This window comes from Stenella coeruleoalba (assembly GCF_951394435.1).
Source record: "Stenella coeruleoalba genome assembly, chromosome: 3".
Classification (NCBI taxonomy): Eukaryota; Metazoa; Chordata; class Mammalia; order Artiodactyla; family Delphinidae; genus Stenella; species Stenella coeruleoalba.
Genome location: NC_137148.1, coordinates 95535253 through 95561373, shown reverse-complemented (window position 1 = coordinate 95561373; position 26121 = coordinate 95535253). Strand labels below are relative to the sequence as shown.

The window sequence follows — 26121 nt, the reverse complement described above, 5'->3', positions numbered from 1 at the left end:
ACATGGAACATTCTCCAGGATAGATCACGTGTTAGCCCCTAAAACAAATCTTAACAAATTTAAGAAGATGGAAATCACGTCAAGAATCTTTTACCACCACAATGGTATGAAACTAGAAATCAATAACAGAAGGGAAATTGGAAAATTCACAAGTATGTGGAATTAAACAAACACACCTGAACAAGCAACGGGTGAGAGAAGAAATCAGAAATCAAAAGGAAATAAAAAAATATCTGGAGACTAATGAAAATGGAAACAGAACTTACCAAAACTGATGATATGCAGCAAAAGCAGTTCTAAGGTGGAAGTTCACAGCAACAGACACCTATACTAAGAAAAGTAGAAATATCTTAAATAAATAACCTAATTTTACACCTCAAGGAACTAGAAAAAGAATAACAAACTAAACCTAAATTTAGCACAAGGAAGGAAGAATGATCAGAGAAGAAATAAATAAAATAGAGACTAGAAAAGCAGTAAAATAGATCAATGAAAATAAGACAGAGTTTTTGAAAAGATAAACAAAATGGACAGACTTTGGGCTAGACTAACTAAGAAAAAAAGAGAGAAGATCCAAATAAATAAAAGTACAAGCATACCTCAGAGATACTGCAGGTTAGGTTCCAGACCACTGAAATAAAGCACATATTGCAATAAAGTGAGTCACACAACCTTTGCATTTACAAGTTATTTTTACACTATACTGTAGGCTATTAACTGTGCAATAGCATCATGTCTTAAAAAAACAATGTATATACCTTAATTAAAAAATACTATATGGCTAAAAAATGCTAACCATCACCTGAGCCTTCAGCGAGCTGTAATCTTGTTGCTGGTGGAGGGTCTGGCCTCGATGTGGATGGCTGCTGACTGATCAGGGTGCTGGTTGCTGAAGGTGGGGAGTGGGGGTGGGCGGCAGCAATAGCTTAAAGTAAGACGACAACAAAGTTTGCCACATCGATTGACTCTGCCTTTCACGAGAACACTTAGAGCCCACTGTAAGGTCATTAACTGGCCTGCCTTCAGTATTCTTGTGTCTCAGGGAATAGACAGGTCTGAGGAGAGGGAGAGAAATTGGGGAACAGCCAAGTCAGTGGGGCAGTCAGAACTCACACAACATTTATTAAGTTCATCATTTTATATAAACATGCTTTGTGGCACCCCAAAACAATGACAACAGTAACATCAAAGATCACTGAACACAGATCACCATAACAAATACAGTACCAGTGAAATAGCTTGAATTACCATAATGTGACACAGGGATACAAAGTGAGCAGATGCTATTGAAAAAGTGGCAACAATAGACTTGCTTGATGCAGGTTTACCACAAACCTTCAATTTGTAAAAAAAGCAAAACAAAATAAAACCAATATCTGTGAAGTACAATAAAATGAAGTATGCCTGTATAAATAAGGAGGAGTCATTACAACTGACATCAAAGAAATACAAAGGATCATAAGAGACTACCATGAACATTTATATACCAACAAGTTGGATAACCTAGAACAAATGGGTAAGTTCCTAGAAACATAAAACCTACCAAGACTGAATTATGAAGAAATAGAAAATCTGAACAGACCAATAATGACTAAGAGACTGAATCAGTAATCAAAACATTCCCAACAAATAAAAGCCCAGGACCTGATGGCATCACTGGTAAATTTTACCAAACATTTAAAGATGAATTAATGCAAATCCTTCTCAAACTCTCTCAAAAATTGAAGAGGAGGGAACACTACCGAACTCATTTTACAAGGGCAGTATCATTTGCATACCAAATCCACATAAGGACACTATAAGAAAACTTCAGACTAATATACCTGATAAACACAGACGCAAAACTCCTCAACAAAATACTAATTCAACAGCACATTAAAAGAATCATACACCATGACCAAGTGAGATTTAACCACAGGATGCAAGAATGGTTCAACATACATAAATAATGTGATACAACACGTTAACAAAATGAAGTATAAAAATTATATGATCATCTCAACAGATTCAAAAAAGAACATTTGACAAAATTCAACACTCTTTCATGAGAAAATCTCTCAACAAATTAAGTACAGAAGGAATGTACCTCAACAAATAAATACCATATGTGGCAAACCAACAACTGCTAATATCATACTCAACTGTGAAAAGCTAGAAGCTTTTCCTCTGAGATCAGGAATAAGACAAGGATGTCCACTCTCACCACTTCTATTCAGCATAGTACTGGATGTCCTAGCCAGAGCAATTAAGCAAGAACAAGAAATAAAAGGCATCCAAATTGGAAAGGAAGAAGTGAAACTGTCTCTGTTTGCAGATGACATGATCGTATATACAGAAAGCCCTAAAGATTCCACACACACACAAAAAAAACTGTTGAAACTAATAAATGAATTCAGTAAAGTTTCAGGATACAAGATAAATGTGTGAAATTTATTTGCATTTCTACACACTAACAATGTACTATCTGAAAAAGAAATTAAGAAAACAATCCCGTTTACAGTAGCATAAAATAAAATATTTAAAATAAATTTAACCAAGCAGGTTAAATCTGTACACGGAGTACTATAAAACATTGAGGAAAGAGGCTTCTGGGAAGATGGCGGAAGAGTAAAACACAGAGATCACCTTCCTCCCCACAGATACACCAGAAATACATCTACACATGGAACAACTCCTACAGAACACCGACTGAACGCTGACAGAAGACCTCAGACCTCCCAAAAGGCAAGGAAACCCCCCACATACCTGGGTAGAGCAAAAGAAAAAATAAACAGAGACAAAAAGATAAGGACAGGACCTGCACCAGTGGGAGGGAGCTGTGAAGGAGGAAAGGTTTCCACACATTAGGAAGCCCCTTCACGGGCGGAGACTGCAGGTGGCGGAGGGGGAAAGCTTCGGAGCCGTGGAGGAGAGCACAGCAACAGGGGTGCGGGGAGCAAAGTGGCGAGATTCCCGCACAGAGGATCGGTGCTGACCAGCATTCACCAGCCCGAGAGGCTTCTCTGCTCCCCCACCAAGGCAGGCGGGGCTGCGAGCTGAGGCTCGGGCTTCAGTCGGAGTGCAGGGAGAGGACTGGCGGTGTGAACACGCCAGGCGGGGGTTAGTGCGCCACGGCTGGCCAGGAGGGAGTCCGGGGAAAAAGTCTGGACGTGCCGAAGAGGCAAGAGACTTCTTCTTCCCTCTTTGGTTCCTGGTGCGCGAGGAGAGGGGATTAAGAGCACTGCTTAAAGGAGCTCCAGAGACGGCGCGAGCCGCGGCTAAAAGCGCGGACCCCAGAGAGGGGCATAACACGCTAAGGCTGCTGCTGCCTCCACCAAGAAGCCTGTGTGTGAGCACAGGTCACTATCCACACCCTCCTTCCGGGGAGCCTGTGCAGCCCGCCACTGTCAGGGTCCCGGGATCCAGGGACAACTCCCCTGGGAGAAAGCATGGCACGCCTCAGGCTGGTGAAACGTCATGCCGGCCTCTGCTGCTGCAGGCTCGCCTCGCACTCTGTGCCCCTCCCTCCCCCCCCCCCCCGCCCCCCGCCTCCCGCCTGAGTGAGCCAGAGCCCCCATCAGCGGCTCCTTTAAGCCCGTCCTGTCTGAGCGAAGAACAGACGCCCTCCGGCGACCTACACGCAGAGGCGGGGCCAAATCCAAAGCTGAGCCCCTGGGAGCTGTGAGAACAAAGAAGAGAAAGGGAAATCTCTCCCAGCAGCCTCACAAGCAGTGGCTTAAAGCTCCACAATCAACTTGATGTACCCTGCATCTGCGGAATACATGAAGAGACAATGAATCATCCCAAATTAAGGAGATGGACTTTGAGAGCAAGATTTATGATTTTTTTCCCCTTTCCTCTTTTTGTGAGTGTGTATGTGTATGCTTCTGTGTCATATTTTGTCTGTATAGCTTTGCTTCAACCATTTGTCCGAGGGTTCTATCTGTCCGTTTTTTTTTAAATTTTTTTTAATAATTAACTTTTATTTTAATAACTTTATTTTATTTTACTTTATCTTCGTTCTTTCTTTCCTTCCTTCCCTCCTTTAGACAACGAATCATCCCAAATTGAGGAGGTGGACTTTGAGAGCAAGATTTATGATTTTTTCCCCTTTTCCTCTTTTTGTGAGTGTGTATGTATATGGTTCTGTGTGAGATTTTGTCTGTATAGCTTTGCTTCCACCATTGGTCCTAGGGTTCTATCTGTCCTTTTTTTTTTTCTCTCTCTTAATAATTACTTTTTTATTTTAATAACTTTATTATATTTTATCTTACTTTATTTTATTTTACTTTATCTTTTTTTTCCTTCCTTCCCTCCTTCCTTCCTTCCCTCCTCCCTCCCTCTCTCCTGTCTTTCTTTCTTTCTTTCTTTCTACGTCTACTAATTATTTCTTTCTACTTTCTCTCCCTTTTATTCTGAGCCATGTGGATGAAAGGCTCTTGGTGCTGCAGCCAGGAGTCAGTACTGTGCCTCTGAGGTAGGAGAGCCAACTTCAGGACACTGGTCCACAAGAGACCTCCCAGCTCCACATAATATCAAACGGCGAAAGTCTCCCAGAGATCTCCATCTCAACACCAGCACCCAGCTTCACTCAATGACTAGCAAGCTACAGTGCTGGATATCGTACTCCAAACAATTAGCAAGACAGGAACACAACCCCACCTATCAGCAGAGAGGCTGCCTAAAATCATAATAAGTCCACAGACACCCCAAAACACACCACCAGACGTGGACCTGCCCACCAGAAAGACAAGATCCAGCCTCATCCACCAGAACACAGGCACTAGTCCCCTTCACCAGGAAGCCTACACAACCCACTGAACCAACCTTAGCCACTGGGGACAGACACCAAAACCAATGGGAACTACGAACCTGCAGCCTGCGAAATGGAGACCCCCAAACACAGTAAGATAAGCAAAATGAGAAGACAGAAAAACACACAGCAGATGAAGGAGCAAGGTGAAAACCCACCAGACCTAACAAATGAAGAGGAAATAGGCAGTCTACCTGAAAAAGAATTCAGAATAATGATAGTAAAGATGATCCAAAATCTTGGAAATAGAATAGACAAAATGCAAGAAACATTTAACAAGGACCTAGAAGAACTAAAGATGAAACAAACAACGATGAACAACACAATAAATGAAATGAAAAATACTCTAGATGGGGTCAATAGCAGAATAACTGAGGCAGAAGAACGGATAAGTGACCTGGAAGATAAAACAGTGGAAATAACTACTGCAGAGCAGAATAAACAAAAAAAGAATGAAAAGAAGTGAGGACAGTCTCAGAGACCTCTGGGACTACATTAAACACACCAACATTCGAATTATAGGGGTTCTAGAAGAAGAAGAGAAAAAGAAAGGGACTGAGAAAATATTTGAAGAGATTATAGTTGAAAACTTCCCTAATATGGGAAAGGAAAGAGTTAATCAAGTCCAGGAAGCACACAGAGTCCCATACAGGATAAATCCAAGGATAAATATGCCAAGACACATATTAATCAAACTGTCAAAAATTAAATACAAAGAAAACATATTAAAAGCAGCAAGGGAAAAACAACAAATAACACACAAGGGAATCCCCATAAGGTTAACAACTGATCTTTCAGCAGAAACTCTGCAAGCCAGAAGGGACTGGCAGGACATATTTAGAGTGATGAAGGAGAAAAACCTGCAACCAAGATTACTCTACCCAGCAAGGATCTCATTCAGATTTGATGGAGAAATTAAAACCTTTACAGACAAGCAAAAGCTGAGAGAATTCAGCACCACCAAACCAGCACTACAGCAAGTGCTAAAGGAACTTCTCTAGGCAAGAAACACAAGAGAAGGAAAAGACCTACAATAACGAACCCAAAACAATTAAGAAAATGGGAACAGGAACATACATATCGATAATTACCTTACATGTATATGGACTAAATGCTCCCACCAAAAGACACAGTTTGGCTGAATGGATACAAAAACAAGACCCATATATTTGCTGTCTACAAGAGACCCACTTCAGACCGAGAGACACATACAGATTGAAAGTAAGGGGACGGAAAAAGATGTTTCATGCAAATGGAAACCAAAAGAAAGCTGGAGTAGCAATTCTCATATCAGACAAAATAGACTTTAAAATAAAGACTATTAGAAGAGACAAAGAAGGACACTACATAATGATCAAGGGATCAATCCAAGAAGAAGATATAACAATTGTAAATATTTATGCACCCAACATAGGAGCACCTCAATACATAAGGCAAATACTAACAGCCATAAAAGGGGAAAACGACAGTAACACATTCATAGTAGGGGACTTTAACACCCAACTTTCACCCATGGACAGATCATCCAAAATGAAAATAAATAAGGAAACACAAGCTTTAAATGATACATTAAACAAGATGGACTTAATTGATATTAATAGGACATTCCATCCAAAAACAACAGAATACACATTTTTCTCAAGTACACATGAAACATTCTCCAGGATAGATCATATCTTGGGTCACAAGTCAAGCCTTGGTAAATTTAAGAAAATTGAAATTGTATCAAGTATCTTTTCCGACCACAACGCTGTGAGACTAGATATCAATTACAGGAAAAGATCTGTAAAAAATATGAACACATGGAGGCTAAACAATACACTACTTAATAACGAAGTGATCACTGAAGAAATCACAGAGGAAATCAAAAAATACCTAGAAACAAATGACAATGCAGACACGACGACCCAAAATCTATGGGATGCAGCAAAAGTAGTTCTAAGAGGGAAGTTTATAGCAATACAATCCTACCTTAAGAAACAGGAAACATCTCGAATAAATAACCTAACCTTACACCTAACGCAATTAGAGGAAGAAGAACAAAAAAACCCCAAAGTTAGCAGAAGGAAAGAAATCATAAAAATCAGATCAGAAATAAATGAAAAAGAAATGAAGGAAACAATAGCAAAGATCAATAAAACTGAAAGCTGGTTCTTTGAGAAGATAAACAAAATTGATAAACCATTAGCCAGACTCATCAAGAGAAAAAGGGGGAAGACTCAAATCAATAGAATTAGAAATGAAAAAGGAGAAGTAACAACTGACACTGCAGAAATACAAAAGATCATGAGAGATTACTACAACCAAATCTATGCCAATAAAATGGACAACCTGGAAGAAATGGACAAATTCTTAGAAATGCACAACCTGCCAAGACTGAATCAGGAAGAAATAGAAAATATGAACAGACCAGTCACAAGCACTGAAATTGAAACTGTGATTAAAAATCTTCCAACAAACAAAAGCACAGGACCAGATGGCTTCACAGGAGAATTCTATCACACATTTAGAGAAGAGCTAACACCTATCCTTCCAAAATATAGCAGAGGGAGGAACACTCCCAAACTCATTCTACAAGGCCACCATCACCCTGATACCAAAACCAGACAAGGATGTCACAAAGAAAGAAAACTACAGGCCAATATCACTGATGAACATAGATGCAAAAATTCTCAACAAAATACTAGCAAAGAGAATCCAACAGCACATTAAACAGATCATACACCATGATCAAGTGGGGTTTATTCCAGGAATGCAAGGATTCTTCAATATACGCAAATCAATCAACGTGATACACCATATTAACAAATTGAAGGAGAAAAACCATATGATCATCTCAATAGATGCAGAGAAAGCTTTCGACAAAATTCAACACCCATTTATGATAAAAACCCTGCAGAAAGTAGGCATAGAGGGAACTTTCCTCAACATAATAAAGGCCATATATGACAAACCCACAGCCAACATCATCCTCAATGGTGAAAAACTGAAAGCATTTCCACTAAGATCAGGAAGAAGACAAGGTTGCCCACTGTTACCACTCTTACTCAACATAGTTTTGGAAGTTTTAGCCACAGCAATCAGAGAAGACAAGGAAATAAAAGAAATCCAAATCGGAAAAGAAGAAGTAAAGCTGTCACTGTTTGCAGATGACATGATACTATACATAAAGAATCCTACAGATGCTACCGGAAAACTACTAAATTACATGCATGATGACTATAGTTAAATTAATACTGTATTGAACACTGGAAATACGCTAAGAGAATAGATTTCAGATGCACTTACCACCAAAAAAAAAAGGCAATTGTGTGAGAAGATATGTAAATTAGCTTGACTGTAGTAATCATTTCACTATGTATATGTATATTAAATCATGCTGTGCGTCTTAAATACATACAATTTTTTTTAAAGAAGAGAATAATGTGAAGGTCAAAGTGGAAACCAGATATATCTAGCAAGGTAAAATAGAGAAGGTGAATTTCAAGGAAACAAAGTTCTCTTTCCCTTTGCAAAACCAATAAAGGCTCAGTGCAACAAGCATATGATAAACTCTATTAAAAAAGGAGTATATCCACTGAAGTAGTCAAGGTCCCAAAAGGCAGAGAAAGGTGGATCACAGAAGGGTGAGAAAAATCACTAATACAGAAGCCAACAGACAGAGAATTGGAAAAAAACATTTTGAGGAGTTTGAGTACAAGGATTCTCCCAAACACACACATGTTATCCATAGGCAACCCTGGCCATAGGCGCTGACTTATACCCAGGATCAGAAATTTGGCCTCATGGGAATGGTAAAGGAAAAGGGTAGCTGGTTTTATGTACCAACAGCTCAACTGGTTGTTTTAAAATAAACTGTTCATATAATATAGCTCTGAGGTAATACATGCCACAGCCCCCCACTTATCTAATATTTACAGACTGTTGGGTAAGAAATTACAATCTGCCACCTCAATACATCCTATGACGTTAACTGCATGAGTCAGTTGTGAAGACCGATCCTGCCTCTGGTGTTACGTAAAACTTCAGTGGTGTTCCTACTGTCTGAGGTTTAGTGCTGCAGAGAAAAGATCAATATAGAAACAGTCCTGACCACACCGCACGAACATAAACCCCCAAAGAAATTTGTTCTAACTCCACAATGGGGGTTACATGTTTCCACACCCATATAACACTTTCATTTAGTATTTTCACTACCAAATTCAGGCAGGAAATTACGTATAAATCAACTCCATTATACAGCTGGGATCTAGAAATCTGGTAGGATAGGGTGAAGGGCAACACTTATGCAAAATGATTGCACTTCTGAATTTTAATATATATAGAAGTCATTCCCTGGTTTAAAAAGAACATTACCATTTATAGGACAAAAGAGTATTTTTCTTAATAAGGAATAAGGTAGCAAATATATTGTAGCAGAACAATCTCTGGACTGGGAATTAGAAGATCTCTGTTCTAATCCTCAATCCACCACTCATAAACTGTGTCATTGGGTAAGTCGCTCAGCCTATTTGAATCTCATTTCCCTCCTTTGTAGGATAAAGATGATTATATCTGCCTGTATATTTCATATTGCGATTATATTCATATTATAATCAACTGAGATAATGTACATGAACATGTTTGGGAAACTATATAGCTGATATTTTTGTATTTTTGCAATACATTCTGTACCCACTATTACATTGACATATGAAACCACCACAAATAGACAAGTTATTATTTTATATAGTCTTTAACTTTGTGAACAGAAGTCATGACATGATTCAATATATCACATGTGATTGGCACATAAATTTCCCAACATACGGAATACGGTCATTGAAGCTGCATTTAAAGAAAATCATATTTTAAAGGCATCATTTTTTTCCTTTCAAAGAAGACGTCCAAAGTGGTCTTCAAAAACACACTCAGCAAGGAATAAATAGAGGTAGGACATAAACTGCTTCAGAGAACTCTAATGTCATGGAGTGCAGTCATAAGTAGTGAATATATTTTCCCTAGCTATCTACACTGCTGTAAAGACACAGTGAAATATATCTTTATCTTGTTTGATAGCACTTGGTAAATACTGTTCACTTAACAGACGTTATAAATTACTCACTGCCACGTAGGAAAAAGGAAGTCAGCCTTTACAACGATGAAGTAATCAAATGGCTGTATTTAAAAACTTGGAGGCTATAGTCATAAAATGTAATTTAACTGAGGATTTTATGGTATACTCATGAACAAGTAAATCAGATCCTGCAATGTTTATCTCTGATAACTTCTAGTTTCACAACCTATCACCCAGGAATGGGCTGCTATAATTAACCTCTAATACAGAGATACCATAAGCAGCCCACAGATAATAAAAAAGATAATAGATTCCCCATCTTTTAGTGTCAGTGAGGGGATACTTTTGAACTTTCTTTCCTTGATCAAATATCAGATCTTGAAGGGGGAAAAAAGGGACAATATCTGAAATATTGTGGATCTTTTTAAGATTCTTGTTTATGTAAGAAAAATTATTTTTCTGAAAAAATTGTCAAAAGTTATTCATGGAGTCAAAGTATAACTAGATCTTAATCCACTTAGGGTTCTGCTATTAAATAAAAATACTTATGTTATCTAAGGAGTATTCTAAAACAATTGTTGGCAGACTTTTTCCATAAAGGGCCACATAAGAATATTCTAGGCTTTGGGAGTGCCGTTCAGTCTTTGTCACAATTACTCAACAGCCACAGACCATACGTAAATGAACAAGCATGGCCAGGTTCCAACAGAATTTCATTCATGTGCACTGAAATTTGAATTTGCTTTTGAATTTGACGTTTCATGTCCTATGAAATATTTTTGTTTTGATTTTTACCTACCATTAAAATGTAAAAAATATTCTACTTTGGGGCTCTACAAAGACAGGAAGCATGCAGGATTTGGCCTGAGGGCTATTGGTTGCTAACCCCTGGTCTAAGACAACAATGACAGTACTACCCCAGTGGAGAAAGACCATTTTTCCTGAAGCCTGTGGGTTTCTCTCCATTTATTCAATTTTTGGAAGATAAAAAAAGAAAACCTATGCCCTGCTTCTATTATAAGCTCTGATAATGAAATCATCGAATCATCCCTGAAGCTGACAATCTATGTGGGGAAAGCATGTACAAACTACAGTTTACAGAACATATCTTCTGTTCCCTATCACTATAGGGTTGTCCTTTTGAGAATGTCATATAAATGGAATCATAGAGTATGTAACCTTTTGAGATTGACTTCTTTCACCAAGCAAAATGCCTTTGACATTCATCCTAGTTTTGTGTGCATCAACTGTTTCTTCCTTTTTACCGCTGAGATGTTTAGTGTTCCATTATATGAAGGCACCATGGTGTGTTTATACAGTCACCCACTGAAGGACACGTGGGTTATTTCCAGTTATTAGTGATTATAAACAGAGCTTCAGTAAATATTCATGTACAGGATTTTATGTGAACATACGTTTACAGTTCACTTGGAAAATTATCTAAGAATAGGACTGCTGGGTCATATGGTAAGTATATGTTTAACTTTACAAGGAACTGGCAAACAGTTTTCCAGAGTGGCTGTACCACTTTGGATTCTAGTTACTTTACATTCTCACCAACACTTGATATTATCTTTTTTTTTTTTAATTTTAGTCATTGTAACAGGTATGCCATGATTTTAATTTGCACTTCTCCAATGGCTAATGACACTGGGTATCTTTTCCTGTTTATTTATCACCCATATTTCCTCTTTAAGTGATGTGTCTGTTTAAGTCTCAGACCCACTTTTCAATTGGATTGTTTGTTTTGAGTTTTGAGAGTTTTTGATATGCTCTTGATACAAGCTATTTGGATATGTGATTTGCAAGTATTTCCTCCCTATCTCTAGCCTGTCTTTTCATTCTCTTAAAGTTTTGGGTTTTGATAAATTTTAATTTATGGGTTTTTTTCTTTTATGGATCTGTTTTTGGTACCATCTCTAAGAACTCTGTCTAACTCCAGGTCATAAAGATTTCTGTTTTCTTCTAAACATCATACAGTTTTATATTTTACATTTAGATGTTAGATCCATTGTGTGTTAATTTTTGAATAATATGAGAGATTTAGATCAAAGGTTTTCTTTTTACAGACAGAGGTCCAACACTAAGAGACTATGCCTTCTCTATTGATTTGCTTGGCACCTCTGTCAAAAACAAATTAGCTATATTTGTGTGTGTGTGTCTATTTCTAGACTCCCTGTTTTGTTCCACTGGCCTAGTCCTTCATAAATACCATGCTGTCTTTATGCTGAAGCTTTAGAGTAAGTCTTAAAATTGGGTAGTATGATTTTTCCAACCACAGTTCTGTGAAACTTTGTTTCTTTTCCTGTTTTTAATACTATTTATCCCTGTTACTCTGATTGGGTAATTTTATCTGTCCTCAAGTTCATTGATTTCTCTGTTATTGCCATTCTGCTCTTATGCCAACAGATAAGTTTTCAACTTTGGTTATTATATTTTTCAATTCTAAAATTTTCATTCAGTTCTTATTTGTATCTTCTACTTGCTTAGACTTGCTACATTTCCTTTCTTTTTGAGAGTATTCACCCTTACTTGTTGGAGCATTCTTATAATAGCTGCTTCAAAGTCTATGTCAGGTAATTCCAACATGTGTCACCTTGTCTTTGGCATCTATTGATTGTCTTTTCCCATGTGAGTTGAGATTTTCCTGGCTACCTCTGTGCCAAGTAATTCTGAATTGTATCCTATACATTTTGAATATTGTAAGACTCTAGGTCTCACTTAAATTCTATGGAAAATGTTGACGTTTTTGCTTCAGTAGACAATCAACCTGGTTCGATTCCAGTCTCAAGTTATGACCAGCCTTCCACTGTGTTTGTGGTTCCAATGTCAGTTCCGTTTTCAAAGCCTCTGTAAAGCTCTTTAGATCTATCCTCTGTCTGCTATCCAGTGACCAATCTGGGATCTGGGCAGTGTTCTATCTTATAATTCAGTTTTCAAAATCTACAGTTTACTGTTTAGAGTAAGATACTCACATGTGTAGGTTAGACGTGATCCCCAGCGTTCACAGGAGTTCATAAACAACTTTATAGAGTCCCCTTCCCAAGATCCATCCTCTCTTGAGATCTCTTCAGTTCTCTTTGGTTCACTGAAGCTCCCCTTTTGGATCCATTTATTAGAAAAGGGGGCTTTTTTTTACACTGCTCTGCACTTCCTGAGACTATGTTACATCAGGGCCAAGCTGTAGGAAGACAGGAAAAGAAATAAAATCAATAAGTGTTTGTCCCACCCTCCTGAGACCACAGGAGGGAATGCCCCTCCCTCGGAGCTCCACTGGGAAAGGACAACTGGAAGGTCCACCTTTGGAACCCTCCTGGACTTGGCCTCAGGCATCTCTCCCCTCATCTGATTCTGATCCTTCCTTGTAATAAAGCAGAACTGGGAGCATAACAGAGTTCAGTGAATCCTGTGAGTCCTTCTGGTGAATTATCAAAATGGAGGGTGAAAAAAAAAAAAAATGGAGGGTGGTTTTGGGGACTCCCTAAATTTGAAATTGGCATCAGAAGTGAGGATGGTAGACTGTTCCCTAACTTTACATTCTCTGTCCCCTAATTGGATATATTAAAATTGGGGTAGGCCAGAGAAGGGGTTTTCTTTCAATATAGTTTGTGGAACTATCCAGGCATCCTCAAGACTCTGGCATCGTCCCAGAACCAGAGAAAGAGGGTGTAATTGAAAAGCCTTCCCAGGGAATCCTGATAGGCTCCTGGATTTAAAACCACTTCCACTGGGATTCTTGATATTTTCTAAATAAGTAACAAAACAGAAGACAGCAGGGAGTTAGACAGAGTTTGTAAGTTGATTGCTTTATCACTGTCCTGCTTAAAAAAGCCGTCCCTGGCCTGCCATTACCTAAGTAATAAATCAAGTAAATTTCACATTCTATATTCTCTGCAATCTAACCCCAAACCAGTTTTACTTCCTGCTGCTTCCTTCCACACCATCCCAGAGGGTCCTATCCCACTACTCTGATTTGATTGTTTATGGTGGGGCTCTGGCATTAATACATTTTGAAAGCTTTCCAAATGATTCTACTAGGGATCCAGGATAGTAAGCTTCTAATGTTTTATTTTATAGCCAAATAAGATCACTATTTATTATATAAACCTAGGATAACATCATATTTTTACCTCTGGAAATCCATACGTTCTTGAAGGTACAGCTCAAATGACAAATTCTTTCCTGATCACACTAGACCAGAATCAATGTCTATTTCTCTGGGTTTCCATAGTGTTTTATTTGCACGACTCCACAGTACTTTTCACAGTCTGCAATGTAATATACCTAAGAAGCTGCAATGTAAGAAAAGTATGGTCCAAACATCAGCTCTGTGAATGACCCTGTGATTTTAGTGCAGTCGGTTTTTAGTTCTCAAAGCTTTAAATATTTCATCTGTAAAATCTGAAACAAATGGTTCTCTTACAGTGTTATCATAAGGTTTAAATGAGACATTTCTGTGCTCCGCAACCTTCTTTATATCAGTACCTAGAAAATATATTTTAACAGCTTACTGGTGGAGAATGCTTGTGGCCAGAGCTAACAGGATGCGGGCTCCATCTACTCCAGGCCTTGCACAACAGCTCAAAGAGTTAACAAGATCAGTATCTGGACATACCTATAACTCTTCAAGAAATACTCATTGGCTGCCCATTGAAATCACATGGAGAGCATTAAAAACTACGAATGCTTGGATATCACCCCCAGATTTATGATTTAATTTGTCTGGGGCACAGCCTGTGGCATTAAGAGTTTTTAAATCTCCCCAGGTGATTCTCATGTGCATCTTCTAAGACCGAGGACCACCATTCATAAAAATATGGATCAGAAACATCATTAAGTAAACTTCTAGGTTGTAAATTTCTTGAGGATGGAGAATGTGCACTGTTCATTTCTATAGAACATCACCCAATCCCCAATCCTCACCAACATTACCACTTCAATAAAATAGACGTCCAATAAACATTTTTGGAATTCAATTTAATTCAACAGAGAAATACCATTTAAAAGTTCAACGTGGGTTGTGGAGGTCACTGGAGAAATCATTTCCACGTGGGGCAGATATTACCTAGTGGACTCAGGACCCTCAAAACTCCGATTCCCACACACTACCTACCTCTTCTGCACACAGTGTCAGCTCCCAGACTTAGTAAAGCAGACCCAAATTGCCATATCATCAAGACGTCACTATTGTTTCTCAACCTAACTATAAAAAGTAAAATAATAAAACACTGTTAAAGAAAGGAAACGTTTCATATAGCTAGGAATGTTTTCAGGCTTTGTTCTTTAAGTGGAAGAAAGCTGAGCATCTGCAAGGCTTTAGAATGCGTGCTTCTCAACTTGTTTATGTTCTTGGGTTTCATGGTAAACAGGAGTATCTCTTAAGGAATTTGCCTCCAACGTTTGGGAGCCTTGAAATAAAGAGGCAAGAAACTTCTCAGTGATTCTGATTCTGGTTCCTGAAATTACTTCATGTAAGGGGTCCATCTTTTTTAATTCATCAGAAATTCTAAAACTCATAATGAATTTCATTTATATTCAAAAGATCCTAAATACATGTCTACAGAATATGTTCACGTAAGATAACAGGCTCAATTAACCATTAGCCAACCTCACCAAGAATAACAGAGAAGCAATTGATCCCAAAAGAAGCATTCTATCTCTGTTCAAAAGCTTGAAATGCATCTGGGCAGGTCATGGAAACAAAACTATGTAAAATATGTAAACCACTGTCCCTCCCCCCCTCCTCGCCATACACACTCATACACACAAACCTCAGTTCTTATTTGTGTCACGCAGTTGGTAGGCGAAGTACTTGGGTTTAAATTTGACGCTTCTGTTAGCTCTCATGTAATACTGGACATATCACTCAAATACGTTTCTGGGACTCGTTTTCCATACCTGAATAATGAGGGGGCCATGACCTTACTCATGCCCTTTAAGCCCTGTTTATGATTTTATGTAACTTTTAAAGTAAATGAAAAGGAAACTAGCATTTGGTGAGTGCTTGCTTTCCGAAGTTAATCATGAGATTGCAACAAAGGAAAACATACCTAAGCTAACTTAACAAAAAAGAAACATTTTCATCAAGTGTAAGGAATACCCAAAGGCAAGCATCAGAGTAGGGCCTGATAAGGCACTAGGTCCAAAACATGGGCACTGCAGAGCCAATATGACACTGATCAAATTCTAGTTCACACAGGCTGTTGTTGCTCTTACTTTTCTCTGGGTGTTGCCTTTATTTGTCCTTTCTCTACCCAATGGTTTTCTTTGCACTACTGAAAAGTGGCCTCGATGGTAAAAAAAAATAGCCAGTACATCCCTGGCTGACCACTGACCTCTTACCTTCAGAGCCCAAGGCCAATAGAGTCTCTGTGTCCCAATTACAAATGACCAGAAAAGAGAGTCTGATTGGTCTAGCTTGGACGAGCCACCCAACCAGGTTGAGTCACCAAGGGAGGGAAAGTGTCCCATGGTTCTGACGGGGAGGCTGAAGCCCATCCCTACCCCAAGGGTTGTGAATTACAGATACTCTTGCAGAAAGTACCGAGAGGTATCTATTCCAACTTCTGGTTGCTAGGCCTTTTCACTTGTTGTCTCAATCTTTGCAGCAATCTTATGACACAGGATTTTAGCCCCATTTTGAAAAAATAAATGATGCTCAAAGATTTTGAACGACTTGTTCAAGACCATATGGCGAGAGGCAGTTTTGGAGTCCATGTACTTTCCAGTGAAAGATCAGCATCCTTGGTGGAAGTTATACAGCTTGGTTGTATTTGTTATCTATTTTGGTTAATAAAGCAAAGACTTTGAAATGATATGGCTTTTCAATGGCTTTGTTTGGGCATTCTAGGCATCATAAACAATATCTTGATTATTAATTTTTTTTTTTTTTTTTTTTGGCTGAGTTGGGTCTATGTTGCTGCTCGTGGGCTCTCTCCAGTTGCGGCAAGCAGGAGCCACACTTCGCTGTGGTGCGTGGGCCCCCCATCACGGTGGCCCTTCTTGCTGCCGAGCATGGGCTCTAGGCAAGCGGGCCTCAGCAGCTGTGGCCCGCGGGCTCCAGAGCGCAGGCTCAGCAGTTGTGGCACGCGGGCCTAGTTGTTCCGCGGCATGTGGGATCTTCCCGGACCAGGGCTCAAACCCGTGTCCCCTGAATTGGCAGGCAGATTCCCAACCACTGCAACACCAGGGAAGCCCTTAATTTTTTAAAATGAGAAGCAATGGTGAGTATTATTGTAAAAGCTGATAGTTTCCTTTCCTTAGCATAGACTTTCTGGGAAGTAACAAATGTTCTGTATTCAGGAAGAATAATAATAGTTCAGTAGTCTAACACTGCTATGTGTCAGGCAGAGTGCTACATGCTTTACCTATATATCTCACTGAGGCCTCAAAACAAGCCAATGATGGAGCTACTATTCTTATTACCCAGATGAGAAAACAGACTTGACAGAGGCTAAGTAACTTAGGTCTCCTGCTATATGGTGGTTAAGCTAGCAGTTGAACTCAGGTCCACTTGACTCCATAGCTCTTAATCACTAGGCTTTGCAGCTTCCCAGCCTTGGGCTGGTAAGTATATAAGAATGAAATCTCAGTACATACAAATGATCACTAATACGGATGTATTTCCAATTTTACTTTCTTTTATGTTATGTATACAAATATGGCATTTATGACAGCATATCTTAAATCTATAGCTAATAGCTAATATTTGGCATATATTCAAAAACACCAGGAATAACATTTTGCCAGAAGTTTTTCATCCAAAATTTACTGGCAGTCTGTTCTGTATCAAATCCTGAGCTAGGTAATTTATATTTTGATTTCTTGTAGACAGCTAGAGTCAACTGATCATTTTTTTCCCAAGATAGTGATCTGATTTCCTAGGAAAAAATTAACATATCTTTCAAAGGAAACAATCTACTTTCTTTTTCTTTGTCTCCTATGAGAAAAGGGAGTGAAAGTCTGTCAGTTGTCAGCAGATGTGCCCAGCTTCCTCTGGAACAATTTATAAAGGACTATAACCCAGCCTATGTCCTGATACAGAGGCATCTCGAATTCTTCCCTGGTTTCTTTCTTCAGTAATACCTAAACTAGGGATATATAAATCAGCAAAATAGAGTAGGAAGACAAATGAACACATTAGTAAAAAAAGCAACCTAATTTAACTTTTGTCACATTTAAAGAAAGAGAAACAGCAGATGTTTCACCTATCTGTGTTTAAAATTAAGAAAAGACCATTAAACTGGCGTGTATTTAGTAAATATTATTTATAATAAATTCTGTGGAACATTCTGCTAAGGTAAAATGACAGAAAAGAGAAAAGAAAAAGAGGGAGGAAATCAGAGTAAACACAATCTAAGAAGGATTATGTTAACAGAGACAGAATAAAGCGTTAGAAAAAAGAGAAAAATTATACTCTCACAGATATTAGGAAAATTCTAAATTAAAAGAGAAAAGAAATAAACAGAGATCAAGTGCTAGAGGCAAATTAAAAGATAGAAAAGAATACTGAAAAAAAAGAAAAAAAGATGGACCAAGAGATTCATCACTTCAAATGAGCGTTATTCAGCTTGTGCTCAGAGGAGCATGAAAATTGCCTGCAGCACTTGTTCAGACCCAGACTGCTGGACCCGCCCTAAACCTTCAAGTCAGACTCTCTGGGGGCTTGGACCCAGAAATCTGTAACCGAGATAATCTCCTCAGTTAGTTCTCAGGCACGCTAACAATTATGAAGCCCCACTTGATGACTGACATAAGTGGACCCCACGGTGCCAAGATGCAACTTCAGAGCTTTACTAAACCCACAGTCAAAACGCTGATTGCTTTCATAATACATTCCATCTTGAATAGGAATGAAGATTCTATTTTTTTAAATAGCACAAATTCATGAATTTATAACACAAATATTTTATTCCCCCCTAATTTTCAGAGCATTTTGGAGTCATTTTTAAGAGGGAAACTCCCACTTCCTGGCTGGACAATGTCAAACATTAAATTTCATTTTCACAATTAAGATTATTTATTTCCTAATCATTTACAACAGAAAACATCTGTGAACATCCTAGATCATATGTGAAATTTTATGATAACATTTTTTTGTTTTACTTTTTAATTGTTAAATAATGAGTATATGGAAATGTGCACGGAGTGTACAATTCAACAATTTATCACAAGGTGAACATCAAAGCAGCATAACCCAGGTCAAAACCAGAAAACTGTCAGTACCTACAAAAGTCCCCCTTTGCTCTCTCCCAATCACTGGTCTGTCTTGCTTCCAAGAAGCCACTATTGCAACATAATATGATCATTTTTTTTGCTTTTCTGACATCACCAAGTTTTGGCAAGAAAATGAGTCAAAAGGATATCTTATATTCTATTGATGGGAGTATAAATTTGCACAAGTCTGAACATCAGTTTGGCATAATTTACTAAAGTTGAATATTTGCATATGCAGTGATTTCAGTCTTAAGCATATACCTAACAGAAATGCATGCATTCATGTATGTTGTTCATATAACAAACATATAACCACTTAAATGTTCACCAACAGAAAAACGCATAATTAAATTGTGATATAGTCAAACATAGGAAAGAATAAAGCATTGTAAATGAGTGCAACCACATAAAACAACGATGAATTTCACAAACATGTCACTGAAAGCAAAACCAGACACACAAAATAATCCATACTATATAATTCAATTTACAGAAATTAAAATATATATATATATATATAATGTTTCCAGAAACATGTTTATTTTTATGAATAAAATGTTCAGAGGATTTTTCAGATTCTGTTATTGACTCTCCCCCAAATCAAGAACAGTTCTTAAAGCTAATATCAAGATTTTTAAAAGTCATGTTGCATTTTTGCTACTATTGTCATGAAGAATATCTTGGTTAATCCAATTGTTTTCTCTGACTGGATAGCCAAGAATATCCTCTTCCTCGCCTCAAACAGGAAGTAAGATCTGAAAACCAAACTTTGATATTTGGTAGATCTGGATATTTGAACTTGAATTTGAACCTGAAATCAGATAATTTTGCCAGTTTAATTAATCTTTGCTTTGCTCCTATGTTCCATGTAGTTCCAGTGTCAGTTCATGTCTACAATCTCTGCCTGGTGTAAAGAGCTCAAACTCTTTCCTTTCATGTACCCATGTTGACATCACTGTCTAGAATTTTCTTTTGACACTGGAGGAAATGAGTATTTTTTAAACACTCAAAGTCCAATGGCTCAAAGTGCAGGCTGCAAAGTCAGCCAATTTCCATGTATGTTTAAAGTTCACAGATTTTCCATTCTGAACACAGAATCATAAAAGGAAATTTCATCAATTGTAAGTAGCATCATTTATCAAGTTTATTGCACCAGCAAGTCTGATTTCAGAATCTACATGGCTGAATGACTTTTACATGGTTTTATTCTTCTGGCAAAAATTCGTTTTTAAAATTTTGGCACAAGATAATGGTGGAAGAAATTGTATTTATTCAATATGTGCAGTTCTCAGTATATCACTTATACCTCAATAAAGCTGTTTTAAAAATAAAAAGCTAAGGAAAAAAAGATGAGAGGGCAAGATACCCCAACAAGCACACATTTACTCCGCAAATTTATTTAGGCTGTGAAACGGTAGACGGCAGAGATCAATCCCTTGTTTTCTTTACCAAGTCACTCCTCCTCCCACTTTAGTTATAAGAATATACTGCAAATCATATATTCCAGTCACCCTACAAATTAACCAGAGCCCTTAACGAAAACTGGAAATCAGTTAATATTTCATGCTCCCAGAGAATACCCAATTAATCACACAAACAAAAGGATTTTTAATGTACCTGCCATACCTTTGCAACAAACACCTACTCACCGCTAAGTTCCCTGAGCACCCTTCACAGACACAAGTTGTGTTTTAGAGTTGGCCTCAGCTTAATATATGTTTTTTTGTTTGTTTTGTTTTTTTGTTTTGTTTTGCGATATGCGGCCCTCTCACTGTTGTGGCCTCTCCCATTGCGGAGCACAGGCTCACGGGCCCAGCAGCTCCGCGGCATGTGGGATCTTCCCGGACCGGGGCACGAACCCGTGTCCCCTGCATCGGCAAGTGGACTCTCAACCACTGCACCACCAGGGAAGCCCAATATATGTTTTTATAATAAAAAAATAGTATAATCAGTCCAGTATGTGGTTTTTTTGTTCTTTTTTTAAATTTATTTATTGATTTCTGGCTGCGTTGGGTCTTCGTTGCTGTGCGCGGGCTTTCTCTAGTTGTGGCGAGCGGGCTCTAGAGCACAGGCTCAGTAGTTGTTGGGCTTAGTTGCTCTGTGGCATGTGGAATCCTCCCTGACCAGGGATCGAGCCCATGTCCCCTGCAACAGCAGGCGATTCTTAACCACTGTACCACCAGGGAAGTCCCCCAGTATGTGTTTTGTGTGTCTTTTATTTGCAGTGACAGCAGTAATGCTTATTAACAGTTGGCCTTTGCACAATGCAGAAAACATATGTTTATTACTGATATAAGCCGTTTCAAAATATTTCATTTCCCCTTTCTTCTCCCTGCAAAACAAAACTTTACCAATACTTAGGGTTTTATCAACATTTCCTTTCTGGGGATGTCTTCATCATCTCAGGGACCATGCTCAGGCTGACACTGTGACTTCATAAACAGCCATTGGGACCCCCAAGGATATGACTAGGTAGCAGCATCTGCCAGGGCTTTTCCATTCTAAAGCCAGAATTTACAGCTATAGCAGAGGACAGATTCTCATCATTCTAAGAAGAATTTGCATGGCCTCCCAGAAAACAGGAGAAAAATGTATCATCAGTCTCCCAGATGCTGGTCTGACAAGCAGTGCCTGATCAGTACCATCCATGGCTAATGATCCCTCTTCCCATCCCCAGCCTCAACCCCCAGAATGAAGATTCCCCTTCAGGAGCTCTGAGGTAGGGCTCAAGAATCGGGATTTTTAGAACACCTCTCAGTGACACCGATAGGCAGCAAATCTGGGGACCCGATGAATTAAATGACCCTTGAGAGTTTTCAAAATCCTCATCTTCATTGTTTGCACTTACTGAACAAATCATAGAAATAAATGTGTCCCAAATTAGAGGTTGGAAGAAAGGATTGCCCCGTTCCCACTTCTGCACGTGCAACGGCAGTGTGCTAGGATACAGGGTGGGACAGTGCCTGCTGGATGTTGTTTGTAGCACTCTGTGTCTTCCTTGCCTTCATTGCTCTCATCTATCCCTCAGGAGCAGAAAGCTTGGCAATTACGTTTCTCAGCCTTCCATACCAGCAGGGCTCCAGCTAGACTCCATCAATGTCTGGCAGTTATGCTCAATTTGGAGGGATGAGACAGAAAAGAAGAAGCCATGTGTCTCCAGCAGCAGTTCCTGGCAGGTGTGTAGATATGGGTAGATAGGTGACTATGGTGTTTGCCTCCAACTACTAGGAGCTAAAGATACCGGCCGCAAATTCGCGTACCCAATGCACAGTGACGCCAAATAGACCAAAACATCGGAGCCTGGAGCAAGGAAAGGTTTACTGCGGGGCCAAGCAAGGAAAACAGGTGGCTCGTACTAAAAAAACCCCTGAACTCCCAGAAAGGGTTTCAGCAAAGCACTTTTAAAGCCTACGTGGGGGCATGGGGGAGGAGTGGGGGAGTGGTCTCATCATGGACAATTCTCTGACTGGTTGATGGTGAGGTAACAGGGCAGTTAACATTATTAATCCTTAGGCACCAGTAGGCCTGGGGACTCAGGATCATCAAGTAGTTAATTTCTTTCATTTGGTGCTGGGTTTAGCATCCATAAAACAACTCAGTAAGTGTGCATCAGATCCTAGTATCTAGGTACTTCAGAGAGGAGCTAGAGCAGAGGATAGGGGGGAAGGGTCTGTCCTGACTGGATAGCCAAGAATTTTCTTGGGGAAGGCCCCATACGGTCCTGCTCACTTACATTAAGATTTCCCAAAAGCAACCTTCCTAACCTAAACCCCACCCCACTCCCCACATTTGCAATGGTTGTGTCAGCTCCTTACTCTCTGTATTCGATCTCTTTCTCCCTGAATCTGAAGTGGCCACTGTTTTCTCGGCATGGTCATAACAGTCAAGGTTATACCTATTACCCTACAGACTCTCTTGGAGCTGAAGATATTAGCCCAGGAATTCGCACTCTGAGCTCACGACAGTTACAACTAGGCAAAGATAGAATTTCCTAGAAAATGCACAACAAAACTTCACAAACCCCAAAGCTCCAATGGGACAATGCACATGTATCAACTCACTGAAAATTCGCAGGTCCCCTAGTGTGGGCCACAAGAGCAAAGGTGGCAAATCTCTCCTACTGGGGGCTGGTTGCTTTCCATATTAATAAAGTTTCAGGAAATTTGGTGAACTCCATTCTGGTGCAAAGTGGACTCTAATACTATGCCTCAACCCTCATTTAGGGCACTTCAGGGTTCTCCTATGAAAGTCTGGGGCAACTTTAAAGAAAGGCTTCACTCAAACAAACACTGGAAATATGAGTATCTCCAAATACTAAATTTTCATGGGTTTGAGAAAACATTTTTTTTCTATTAACTTAAGAAGTGCTAGATGATGATAGATGTAAATATATGGATTTTTCCCTTTCATTGGTCAGAGTTAATACATTTTATGTTTTCCAAAGCAACCCACAGGGGCTTCTCTGCTGGTGCAGTGGTTAAGAATTTGCCTGCCAATGCAGGAGACACGGGTTCAATCCCTGGCCCGGGAAGATCCCACATGCCGAGGAGCAACTAAGCCCGTGCACCACAACTACTGAGCCTGCGCTCTAGAGCCTGCGAATCACAACTACTGAAGCCTATGCACCACAACTACTGAAGCCTGCACACCTAGAGCCTGTGCTCCACACAAGAGAACACCGCAGTGAGAAGCCTGTGCACCACAATGAAGAGTAGCCCCCGCTCGCTGCAACTAGAGAAAGCCCACGTGCAGCAACGAAGACCCAATGCAGCCAAAAAGAAAGTAAATAAATTTATTTAAAAAAAAAAAAAAAGCAACCCACAATTTCAAAGGACAGGGGAGAACCTGGAAAATAAAATCGTTTAGACAATCACTGTTCAATAGAACTTTCTGTGATGATGGAAACGTTCTATATCTGTGTTCTCCAGTACAGTAGCTCTTAATCACATGGGGTTGCTGAATATTTGAAACATGGCTAGTGCAACTGAAAAAATAAATGTTTAATTTTATATAATTTTAATTAATCTAAATTTAAACAGTCACATGTGGCTACTGTATTGAAGAGCACAGATTTTTCACACCTCTTGGACATATGTCTTACAATGATATAAAAATTATATTTAAATATATTCATGAAAAGAATAAAATTACATCAAAATATAAAGTTCTTTACACAGAATCAGTAATAAATGGATTGCTTGCAGAAAGTCAGTATATATTTTACTCATAGCTATATGTATCTCTCCAATTTAAAAATTAATTGGATTTCAATTTTGTAAGTGTAGATGATGAGAGCGTTCTCATAAACTCTTCAGACAATGCAGGGTAACATGAAGCCTCCCCACTCCCACCCCATCAGCCAATTCCATTCCTCACATCCTCTGGGGGCCCAGCAGAAACATTATTCTATTTAGGTTGGATGTGTCTATTTTCAGAAATTTTTCTATGTATTTAAAAACATATTTGTATATAGATACAATATAATCTATATATTTATATATCCATGTTAGATTAAATTAGAGCATATTTTAATGTTCTCAATATGCTTACATATATACCAAATTCTTTTTCATGGCTGTGTCACATTCCTAAGCATGGACTCTTTTTCTTTAGCCTATTTGACCATTTTGACCATTTATCCCTTGCTAGAATTTTAGTTTATGTACAGCTTTTTTCTATCACAAACAATACCACAATAAGCTTTCTTTTATGTGAGTCCTTGTGTATAATTTAAATTTTAATAGATTGCAAAATTTCCCTCTATGATGACTGTATAATTTATATTTACCATTTCTCCCCTGATATTATCAACACTGATGAGCCAGGAAGGAAACTGATTTAAGTTTTTATTTCTCTATTTACTACTGAGGTTAAGCAATTTTCCATATGCCTGCTAAATTTCATCTTTTGTTAATTGACTATATAACTCATGTCATTTTTTTCAATCAGGAAAACATATACTAAAATACAGCAAGACCATGGCTAAATTATTTTTCCTGGAGTATACAGTGCCTTGTATATATATCTCCATAAATAATTATTGAACAAATGAATAAAACAGCCGACATCATGAAAATCTCTCTCTCAAAAAAGAAAAGACAAATTGAGTCCACAAAATTTTTAACATAGGTTCCATATTTCAGAGTATCAGGGGTAGACAGATAAATGATAAGTTTATATCACTACTCCTAGAACTTCCATTATTCTATTAGACAAATAAAATTTAAAAATCCAACTAAATAAACATTTATTCTGTAACCCCTTCAAGACATATTTCTGATAGGACGGTTATTCTAACTCCAAGCAATTTTTCCTCTTGACCTCAATCTCCCTAACATCCCCATAGCAAAATAAGAATGATATTTTAATTGATGTGCTTTTCATATTTTATAGTATTGATTGCCATCTAGTCAATCAGGATAATTCAAGCTTCTTTCTATCGCAAATACCTTCAGAATGTTTCCACTTCTGCCTTGACAACATTTGCTCTTTTTCTCGTAAGAGTACCCTTATTTTCCTTGTGAATGCTCTCCTCCCCCATCTCAATTCACATGGCATCTATGAGGCTGACTCCAATCCCAGCCCTAAGGGTGAGTTTAGAACCAAAAACTGGCCTGAGTAGCCAAGCAGAGCCAATCATACCTAACCCCATATCTTTTGCAGGAACCGTAGAGAGAAACATTCTCTCTCCAATGTAAATTCCAAGTGACTAGCAGATATTTTGCTATTTGGTCTGAAAATCTGTTGGAGAATGGAATCAATGCAAAGGAAAGCAAAGTCCAGATGGAGAGGGAGGGGAGGGGAGGGGAGGGGAGGGGAGGGGAGGGGAGGGGAGGGAAGAACCAAGTCCTGATACTGACATTTAAACCATTAGGTCAAGTTACACTTGAAGCCATATCTACCCCTGAACTTTTCAGGTGTCCTAAATGAAAAATAAAATCAGAACCCTTCTTAGCTTGAGATCATTTGAATTAGGTTTTTGATCACTTGCAATGGAGAGAAACTCAACTAAAACACTGGGACAAGAGGCATTTTTAAGGGACTGTTCTGAATTATC

At 38.7% G+C, this 26121-nt stretch overlaps 1 long non-coding RNA gene across 1 annotated transcript; it reads right to left on the bottom strand.

The window, feature by feature from the left end:
* Window positions 1-189: 189 nt before the first annotated feature.
* Window positions 190-14107, bottom strand: LOC307183591. Its single transcript, XR_013827534.1, has 5 exons — window positions 13979-14107; window positions 12824-13029; window positions 803-1055; window positions 600-631; window positions 190-325 (listed from the first exon to the last, which is right to left on the bottom strand). It is a non-coding gene; the product is annotated as an uncharacterized lncRNA (long non-coding RNA).
* Window positions 14108-26121: the final 12014 nt, after the last annotated feature.